At 42.4% G+C, this 10,896-nt stretch overlaps 1 pseudogene; it reads left to right on the plus strand.

Annotated features, from left to right (window-relative positions):
• The first annotated feature begins 2,261 nt into the window (after positions 1 to 2,261).
• LOC138154031 (ADP-ribosylation factor-like protein 4D) lies at positions 2,262 to 3,318 on the plus strand (annotated as a pseudogene).
• The last annotated feature ends 7,578 nt before the right edge of the window (positions 3,319 to 10,896 follow it).

Genomic DNA, 10,896 nt, shown 5'->3' on the forward strand with positions numbered 1-10,896 from the left:
GCTAGTGGTGTAGTTAGGGCAAGTGTTTTCAAGAATCATCCAAGCCAACAATGAAATAAGATCAGTTATAGCAAAGCAAAAAGGAAAGTGTAGTCAATTTTTTTTTTAAAGCAACTGGGGCTAAGTAACTCAAGGTTACACAGCCAATTATTTCTGGGTGAGGTGATAAGTATCTGAGCCCGGATTCGATCCTAAGTCTCCCGACTCTGGGGCTGGCTCTCTTACTCACTGCGCCACCTGGCCGCCCCAGTGTAGTCAAAAATTTAAAATAATGCCTCAAAACTGACAAGACTATTTCTGAGAAACAGACTAATCCTCAGGAAATAAGCAAAACCCTTCAGAGGGACCTAGAGGCCCCAGGGATGGATACTGAGCTCTCTATAGTGCTTCAGAAGCTTTTTAAAATTTGGAAGAACAGCAAGAAAGTCAGTTAAAAAAAAAAAACCTGCTAACTTTTGAAGAAAAAGCTCTTTGTCATGAACAAGACAATTGTCATGAACAAGATAATACAAAGACCGGATTACTGAAGACTGGTAAAAGGGCCACAAAGCCACATAAATTCACTTTCAAGGATAATCCAAAACCATGGTCACAAGAAGTTCAGGTAAGCCTATAGGAAATGGACACTTTAAAATATAAAACATCCACCAAAAAAAAAAAAAAAAGATTGAAAAAAATTTTCAGTGGGCCTGAGAGTCTTGTCCCCTTTGAGATAACTGTGAGTTCTGATAAATAGAGTGATTTACTAAGATGCATTTAAATTGTTCAGGAATTAAGTCCCAATATAGAGATGAACCATTGTAACACAACCTTGACAATGCCACACATCAGAAAAGATGTGATCACGAGAAATGTATCCAAGGTATTAAAATAAATATACTTGAATGGCCTGGAAACTCACCTGATTTGAACTGCATTGAAAATCTATGGGCCGTAATCAGTTAGACTTCAAAAAATGATCTGTTCATCAAAGGTACCCTTTGTATCAAGAGTGATATGATTTCATGATGAATTAAAACTCCTATGAACTCAATGCCAGCTTGTGTAAAAGGAGTGATTGTAACAAAATAAGAACCTATTTTGATACTTCCAAAAGGGGAAGATTGTAAAAGAATGGAAAAGACCACCAACCAAGAGATCTATTTTTTTTTATCTCTATAAAACTCTTATAAGAAAGTTATACTTAGAAATACATTATCCTTGCCGAAAAGAAGGAAAGCATCGGGCATTCATAGATGCCTTTCTCTCTCAGATTATATCTTCGGTTATTTGATCATAGAATTTTGAGTTCCAGTGGTGTGTGAATTACTTGGGATAAGCAACCATTTTAACATGGTTTCACTTGATGTGAAGTTGTAAAATTTATCAATAAATTTAATTATTTTATTTTGTCCCAGTCAATGTGTACACCACTGGGTATAAACCTTAGAGATCATTCTAGTCCAGCCAGCTCATTTTAGAAATAAGGAAGATGAGGATTGAAGTGACTTTCCTAAAGTCCACATAAGCAGTGGTAGCAGAAGAGGGATTTGAGCCCTGACTTTATCATCCAATTCATACAGACTAAGGAAGGTTTGGAATACCAAAACCTGGCACAAAGAAACATGGAATGTACCACATGATATTAAAACAAGCTACTTTTATGGAGGGGAGATACTAAAAAACTGAGATGCAATTAGGTGGTACAGCGGATAAAACATGAGGTCTGGAGTCAGGAAGATTTATCTTGAGTTCAAATCTGGCTTCACATACTTACTACCAGTGTGACCCTGGACAAGTCACAACCCTGTTTACCTCAGTTTCCTCATCTGTAAAATGAGCTGGAGAAGGAAATGGCAAATCACTCCAGTATCCTTGTCAAGAAAACCCCAAATGAGAGCAGATTGGAGGAGGGGATATCCTGTGGGACTGCTATTTTGGGGCAGTGGGTAGGGGAAAAATGGGGAGAAAATTTGTAACTCAAAATCTGGTGGAAACGAATGCTGTAAATCAGAAGTTAATAAAGCATTAAAAAAAAAAAAAAAGAAAATCCCAAATGAGCAGAGCAGAGCGGCAGCCTGGAGTGATACCGTCTGAGTGGGCCCAGGCCCTGAGCAGGACTGGGACCCAGATTTAGGCTAGGAGAGTGCGGTTCCCCCCAGTAGCTGAAGAAAGATAACCCAGCTCCAACTTCCTAATCTTGCTAAGCAACTTCCTTTCAAGCACCACCCTGAGTGAGCGAGAACTAAGACATAAGCTGCATTAGGTACTACCATCATACCATGGGAAACCACCTTACAGAGATGGCACCCAATGCCTTTGTATTCCTGCCCCACTTCCAGGCCTTGCCTGGACGTGATGGTCATTGGATTGGACTCAGCAGGAAAGACCTCCCTCCTGTACCGGCTCAAATTCAAGGAGTTTGTCCAGAGCGTAGACCCCCACCAAGGGCTTCGACACAGAGAAGATCCAAATGGCTGTGGGAGGGTCCCAGGCCATCACCTTTCAGGTGTGGGATGTAGGGGGGCAGGAGAAGCTGCAGCCACTGTGGAGGTCTCACACACGGCGAACAGATGAGATGGTGTTTGTGGTGGATGCCGCTAAGGAGGCTAAGATGGAACTCCACCAGATCAGCCAGGCCTCGGACAACCAAGGTGTGCCTGTGTTGGTGCTGGCCAACAAGCAGGACCAGCCTGGGGCTTTGGGTGCAGCAGAAGTGGAGAAGCGGCTAGCCCTCAAAGAGCTGGCCACTGCCACCCTCACCTATGTCCAGGGCTGCAGTGCAGTGGATGGACTGGGGCTGCAGCCTGGAACTGGGAGGAAGAGGTGGTGAAGCCAGAGACCCACGATGACCCCACCCATTCTGGGATACTACGGACCTGTGTGCCCCTCTGCTCTTCTCACTTTCAAAGGACCAGGAGCTCCTGGCTTCCAAGAAGAACAGGAGCATTGGAAAAGAACTTCCTTTTGGAATGCCTTCTGAGGGGTTAGGATTTTATAACAGCACCTACCCCCCTCAGTCTCCCATTATGTGAAGTGGAGACTGATAGAGCTGTGGAGTCAGGATTCAAATGTGACTCTACCTCATCCCAACTCCTACCTTTTTCCTTCTAGGTTTGAAAAAATCAGGATGGTTTTATGTGGAAGGGGTGAAGTTTGGAAAATGGACACGAGGTTGAACTTGAACCCCCCCTCCTGAATTTTAATTTTTTAGTCTATATTTCAGACCCTAAGGGTTTGTTTTCTAAGGACTTCAGTTCACAATAAATAGTCTCTATTTTTTTAAATGTATGTGAAATTCTCAAGGGAAATGTCCCCTCCTACCCTGCCCCTCCCCAAAAAAAATTTTTTAAAGAAAACCCCAAATGGGGATGGCTAGGTGGTGCAATAAATAGAGCACCATTCCTGGAGTCAGGAGGACCTGAATTCAAATCCGGCCTCAGACACTTAACACTTACTAGCTGTGTGACCTTGGGCAAGTCAACCTCAATTGCCCTGCCCTCCCCCCCTCCAAAAAGCAAAAATTAAAAAAAAGGAAACCCCAAATGGAGTCATCAAGAGTCGGGCACAACTGAAAAACAACTAAATAAGTGATCTCACGAAATAAAGAGGTGGTCAGTGAGGGCAGGACAATCTGCTGGCCTCCTGAATGGAGTGGGGTACCCCCACTGGGCTCCAGGGGGAATAGGACACTGTCTTCCCAAACCCATAAACTCAAGGGTTTTTAAAAAGTTCTCTGGGTCCAGCAGGACTAGGCCTCAAGGGAAGGGTGCAAGGAAGTTGGAGCTGGGGACTGGTGTGGATAGGAGAAGAGAAGAGCCCCGGAGAGCTGCTGGTCACTTGCTGATCAGAGCTGGCTAGTCTCTGCACAAAGGCAAAGGGATTTGAGGGATGGATTCCTGGTAGTCTTACTCCGACAGGGTAGCTCAGAAAAGCTCAGGGGCTCTTCCTAGGGCTCTTTCCTTTAGTGGGTAGCTCTCGGGGTCACTAATACCTTTCCACCATGAAACCAAGTCCACCAAACTCCTGAGAGTGGTAGACAATACAGATGAATGAGCATGTCATTTGCTTGTTTAAAACATTAGACTTGGGGCGGCTAGATGGCACAGTGAATAGAGCACCAGCCCTGGAGTCAGGAGTACCTGAGTTCAAATCCCGCCTCAGACACTTAACACAAAAACTAGCCATGTGACCTTGGGCAAGTCACTTAACCCAATTGTCTTGCCCTCCCCCCTCCAAAAAAAAAGCAAAAAAACAGACTTAGTGAAATATAGGTCTGGTATTTCATATATAATTTGGCAGAATAGATGCACCTTCCAATCGGCTCACATATGTTCAAATCATACACATAGAGATAACTTAGCAATCTCCTGAGTATCCTCAAATGAGGCTTCAAGCAGAGAAACATAAGCTTCCCCTGTGTTTTCCAGTGTTGTGGAGACTCCTGTGCAGAATTCATAGAGAAGGATTCCCTGTCAATGATTCTCTAAATGCTCCTCTTCCGAGAGGACTAATTAAACTGAGCCCTGGAACACACAAAAACCTCTACAATGAAATCTAAAGTCATTCAAAATAGATCTCTTATTAACACCTGCCTTGTAGACAAAAGCCATATTGCCCAGCATTACAAAACCCAGTCAGATACACAGTCCATTGACTGGCCATCTGTACACACATACACATATTCAACGTATTGAGGCACAGTGCTAGGCTCTGCAGACACAAAATCTGAAAAATAGGATAGTCCCTGGTCTCAAGGAGCTTATATTGTACTACCACAGGAAGAAGCAAGCTTTTATTAAGTGCTAGTGTCAGACACTGTGCTGAACACATTACACTCATCATCTCCTTTGATCCTCACAACCCTGTGAGGTAGGTGCTATTATTATCCCAAATTTACAGTTAGGGAAACAGAGGCAGATAGAAAAGAAGTGACAGCTAGGAAGTATGCGAGGCGAGATTTGAACTTCAGGTCTTCCTGATTTTCAGATGCATTACACCATCTATAATACAAGGCAAAGTATCAAAAGAGGAAAAGAAAGCAAAATATGATCTAGGAACATTTGAGAAAAAAAGAGAGAATTGTGTATCTTGCACAGGCATTTCAGAGAGCAAATGAGTTGGGACCAAAATTGAACAGGAAGAGATTAAGTTAAACAGTTGGAAAACTGATTCCAAACTACCTGCTGCTGTAAAGGCAAACCTTTTTAACACCAGTATTCTCTGAGTTATCTTAAATGGATTCAAATTATGGAATACCACAGTCTCAAGAAAAATCAAAATTGAAGGGGAATCCACAGAGTAATAAAAAGATTCATGGTAGACCTAAGATACAGTGTGCTACCATTGTAGACATGAGTTTGAAAGGGTTTTTTTTTTCAAGTCATTGAAGACATGTAGGCCTCAAAAAGGAGGCTGAACTGGTCACATATAGCAAGACTTGAATAACAGAATATAAAAGTTATATCCCTATAATGGTAATGTGAATTTGAAGATCTTCCCTATCCCTTAATAAGCTTAAGGGAATTTGAAGACCTTCCCTGCTTTGAAAATAAACTCTGCCCCCTAATACGCTGAATGTAGTCACATGGAACCTGTGATGGAGGAGGTAGCTAAAGGGAGTAGCAGAGCCCACAGGAAGCTGGGAGTCAGAGCCAAGTAGAAAGTGGGACAGAGAGGACACTGAGGCAAGGAGTCAGTAAGGTTTGTGAGTAAAAGTTGATTTTTTTTGCCACCTGCTGTAACAGCTAGGCTAATACTGGTTTGTGAGAAGGCTGAAGGATGCTGTGGCTCTCTGTGCTGTTATGGCTTATCTTTGCTACTATGATAGAATTGGCTTACTAGTTTTGAGATTTGGTTTTCCGGTGTCTGAATAAATGTTTTGCTTCTATCTTATATAACCTGTTATATTTTGCATATGAGCACCATGCAGGTCTATTTATTGTGATTGTTGGTGCTATAAATATTGCATTGGCACTACACTCCCTAAAGCTCTGATACTGCTGAAATGTTAGCAGGACAAGAATAACTTTGGGTAGATCCTCTTTGGCAAATTTACAGAAAGGCATGGAAAAGAATGGAAGATGATCAGGGGGAGTAGAGGAATTGGGAAGTGAGCAAGGAGAAAGGCGTGCCCTCCCTCCTGATGCAATCACAGATCCATCAAAGCAGGGAATCATTCTTAGTTGCTCACCAAGACAATCAAGTTCCTCAGGAGCCCTTGGTTCCTTTACCATCTCCAGCAATTCCCTGTAGCAAGGGCCAAAGTTGTTTGAACATAGGTCCCTCAAGTAAATTGCCAGGCTCACCTTAGAAGTTAACCCAGATCCAGGACCTTCTCACTTAGATATAAACTAACCCAACCCAGGCTCAGTCAGAGACAACCAACCCCAACAAAAGGGATTATATATTCTAGCCCTCCTTAAAAATGAAATTTCTAATGAGATGAAATTTGCCATATTTAAACTTCCTATACAGTTCAGGCTATCGCAGCAGCCCAAATGTTTCTTCCTATGGAATTACAAAATTCCAGAATTTTCGAGTTGTCAGGAACCTAGGCCAGTCTATACCAGAACAACCCATCCCAAAAATGTTCATCTAGCCTTTTCTTATAAAACAACGCATTCTGTTTGGGGATAGCTCTGAGGTTATGAATGTTTTTCTTAATATAAACCCTAAATTTGTCTCTTTGGGATGTCCCCCATTACTTCTGATTCTGCCCCCTGAGCCAAAAGAGAAAAACCAAGAGTAAAAAGAATACCTAAAGCCTCTTGCACATCAAAGCCCTTCAATCAATCAGTCAATATGTATTAAGTGCCTCTGTGCTAAACACCTTCAAATACTTGAAGACTATTTAACAAATTCCAATAAGTCCTTATTAGCTCCAGGATCAAAAACCAGAATCCTCTGTTGGGCATTCAAAGTCCTTGATGACCCCGTCCCCTCCGCCCTTTCCAGTTTTCTTACACCTGACTCTCTTCTACAATCCAGTGACACTGGTCTCTTTACTGTTTCTTACACAAGATACTCTATCCCCTGACTCTGAGCCTTCTTCCTGCCCCCCATGCCTGGAATGCTCTCCCTCCTTATTTCTGCTTCCTGGCTTCTTTGGAGTCTCAGCTAAAATCCCACCTTCTGTCACAGATCTTTCCCAATCCTCCCTTTTCTCTTTTTTCTTTTTGTTTAATTCTGAACTTAAGAAATAAAACAAGCATTTCCATAACAAAGTAGAATTAAAAAAAAGATTGCACGTCAAAACTCCATTATATACAACTTGCTTTTCCTTTTAAAATATAATAAAATGATTGTGTAATTTTATGTTTTCCCTCCTTCCCCAGAGATGTCTACCATTAGACACAAATAAGTATGTGTGTATACATATATATACATACACACATATGTAAATACACACCATACACATTTCTATTCATCAGTTCTTTCTCTGGATGTAAATAGCATTTTCCTTCATAGCTCCTTTGTAGTTAATTTGGGTATTTCTAATCCTCAAAATGCCTTGGTTGCTCAAAGTTGTTCTGAAAACAACATTGCTATTGTTGCATACAGTGTCCTCTCGGTTCTACTCATTTCGCTTTTCATTTTTTTCATGCAAGTCTTTCTATGTTTTTCTAAAATCATTGAGCTCATCATTTCTTTTTTTTTTGAGGGGGGAAGGTAGGGCAATTGGGGTTAAGTGACTTGCCCAAGGTCACACTAGTTTTGTATTAAGTGTCTGAGGTCAGATTTGAACTCAGGTCCTCTTGACTCCAGGGCTGGTGTTCTATTCACTGCGCCACCTAGCCACCCCAAATATAATTTTTTTTTTGCTTTTCAGAGGGCAACTGGGGTTCAGTGACTTGCCCAAGGTCACACGACTGGTGTTTTTGTGTGTGTTAAGTGTCTGAGACTGGATTTGAACTCAGGTCCTCTTGACTCCAGGGCTGGTGTTCTATTCACTGCACCACATAGCCACCACAAGCTCATCATTTCTTATAGAATAGTAGTATTCCATCACAATCATATACCACAACTTGTTCAGCCATTTCCAAATTGGTGGGCATCCCTGAAATTTCCAGCTCTTTGCCACCACAAAGAGAGCTTTGATCAATATTTTAGAACATTCAGGTTCTTTTCCTTTTCCCCTGATTACCTTGGGAAACCAACCTAGTAGTGATACTACTGGGTCAAAAGATAGAGGCAACACTTGTCCTTTACTAGCTGTGTGACCTTGGGCAAGTCATTTAACCTCAATTGCCTTACCTTCCCTCCTTAAAAAAAAAAGGTAGGGGCAATTTTATAATTCTTTGGGCATAATTCCAAATTGCTCTTCAAAATGGTCGAATTCATTCACAATTCCAGGTAAATAGTGAATAAGTGTTCCAGTCCTCCCTTCTTTCTGAGACTACCCCCAATGTATCCTTTCTGTACATTTTCTCCCCCTAATATTAGATCGGGAAGTCCTCCAGAGTGAGATCTGTGGTTTTTAATTTCTTGTGTCCCCAGTGCTCAGTACAGTACCTGGCACTGAGTAGGTGATAAACACCAGTTGATTAATTGATTGAAGGCAGCTATCATGGCCGATCTACTTGGCCTTCTCTTCTCAGGCTAGCCTCTCCCAATTCCTTGAGTCTCCTAAAGTTGTTACAGTAATGTCTGACTCTTCATCACCTCTGGCCTAACTTGTTTCTTTATAACAAGAGCCCAGTGCTGGCTTTAGTCACAATGAGGTTGATTGTGAACAGAATGTTACTTTCCTACCATAGTAAGCTATGATTTGTAATCGGAAAGAAGGAAATTTGAAGCCACAAGATTCCTCTAGACCTTGAATTCAGCATTCCAGGGCTACAGCTTATTCTGAGGAGAGCCAGAATCAAAGGACAGAATGGCAGTGTCGAGAAGGGTCCTCATTCCAAGAAAAGCAACTCATGGGGAAAAACAAATCTGGAATCACAGAGAAGAAAATGCTCAAGAGTTGTAGTGGTGATGTCCTACCCGTGGGAAGTCAGCCATTCTCCCACCTGGTCTGTAACCCAGGAAAAGGAGGGGAGCACCAGTCCTAAGTGCCCCTGAGCTGAGACCCTCGCATCTGTTAGCCCGGAGCTCTTGTGCTGATCCTCCCCAAGAAATAGGGTTAGCTATATTAGCCTGGTAGGGGGTAAGGAGAAGGTGGAATGGCTTTTTTGTACAGGGAGGTCAACAGCAACTTGGTCCGGGCAGCAGAACAAAGAACAGTCTCAATAAATACGCCACGTGGGAAAGCATTGCTTAGAAATCCACCTTTTCAGCCAACACATTTCAAACAAGTAGTAATTGCTGCCATAAGCATAATCTTTGAATGTGAAAGAAAGAAAGGCTGCTGTATTCATCCTCAATTCTCTCGGTTTCCGGTACTTGCCTTTATGAGAGCCAAGAAAATAACCAGCAGATTCCCAAGGTGAGAGGGGAAAGTGCTGCTTTCCTTCTTGATTTACTTATTGATCCACTCACCAGGATGAGAAGCATAGCCCTAAATTAGCAACCTGACGCTATAAAAGGGAGAGAGCTACAGAAGCCATGTTAAACTGGGGGAAATAACATTTTTTAAGTACTGAAGGCTGAGAACAGGGGCAGCTAGCTGGCTCGGTGGATAGAGTACTTATCTTCCTGAATTCAAATTTGACTTCACACACTTAGCTGTGTAACCCTGTTTGCCTCAGTCTCTTCACCTGTAAAATGAGCTTAGAGAGATGGTGGAGGATAAAGAGGCTTGGCTTTCTGTAGTCCCTGGGGACATGTCTGATGACTGAACAACAACAAAACGCACTGGAGAAGGAAATGGCCAACCACTCCAGTATCTCTGCCAAGAAAACCTCCGATGGGGTCACTGAGAGCCAGACCGACTGAAAGGACTGAATTAACTACAAAGGCTGAGAACCCTCGATTACTGCCGCTATTTGAATCCCAAAAGAAGACAGCTCCCCCCCCCCCTTTAATCTCATTAAGAATAATTTCCATCACCCTGCAATTCAAAATTTGTTCAAAATTTTTGTTAGAAAAGTGTTTGAATCCAGAGAAAGAATTCGTCTGGATGCAAATCGAAGCGTATTATTTGCTCTCTCTCTTTTTGGTTTTGTTTTGTTTCTTCTTCCTCGTGGCTCCTGCCATTGGTTCTAATCCTTGGCAACATGACTATTGTGAAAATATGTTTGATGTGAGTGTATACATGGAGCCTTTATCAGACTGCACACTGTCTTGGGGAGGGGGGAGAGGAGGGAGGGAGAGAAAATTTAGAACCGAAAGCTTGTGGAAGTGAATGTGGTAAGCTAAAAATAAATAAAAACTTTTTAAAATGGAAGAAAAAACAGAAAGGTATAAGAAATGCTGTTCAAAGAAAGTCTTGGTTTATTGCCTAATGAATCGGACAAGCTCAGGAAAAATGAGACAAAGAGAGCTTTATTGAAAGCATCGAGAGGTTGTGTTGTATGAGGCCAGGTGACGATTTCAAACCGCCCGCTGCTTTTATAGACGAGCTTTCGTAATAACAGGAAGGCAGTCCCGATGGCTGCAGGGTTTTCTAGGGGACGGGCTTAGTGGCTAGTATTGACTCCTCCCTTTCCAAGAGCTGACCCAAAAGACAATTCCTACGAGCTCCCTGTCACGTATCCAAAAGGACCAGGAGGCGAGGGGTCATGGACTCCTTTTACACAATGCCATCTGTTTGCACACTAGTCATTCCCCTTTACCCCTCCCTGACACTAAATCGTTCCTTGGAACAAAGGAACCCATTGAAATGACAGAGACCATTTACAGCAAATCCCAAATTCCAGATCTGGAGACTCCCTCTCTTTATTACGTTAGTTCAGTGCTGGACCATGGAATTCAAATCCTGTCATACAATTGTTAGCTGTGGGATTCTGGGTAAACCTCTTTACCTGTCTGCCT

This window comes from Petaurus breviceps, unplaced genomic scaffold (assembly GCF_028583685.1).
Source record: "Petaurus breviceps papuanus isolate PSGF00001 unplaced genomic scaffold, PetGlider_PUasm1.0 91041, whole genome shotgun sequence".
In the NCBI taxonomy this organism is placed as follows: Eukaryota; Metazoa; Chordata; class Mammalia; order Diprotodontia; family Petauridae; genus Petaurus; species Petaurus breviceps.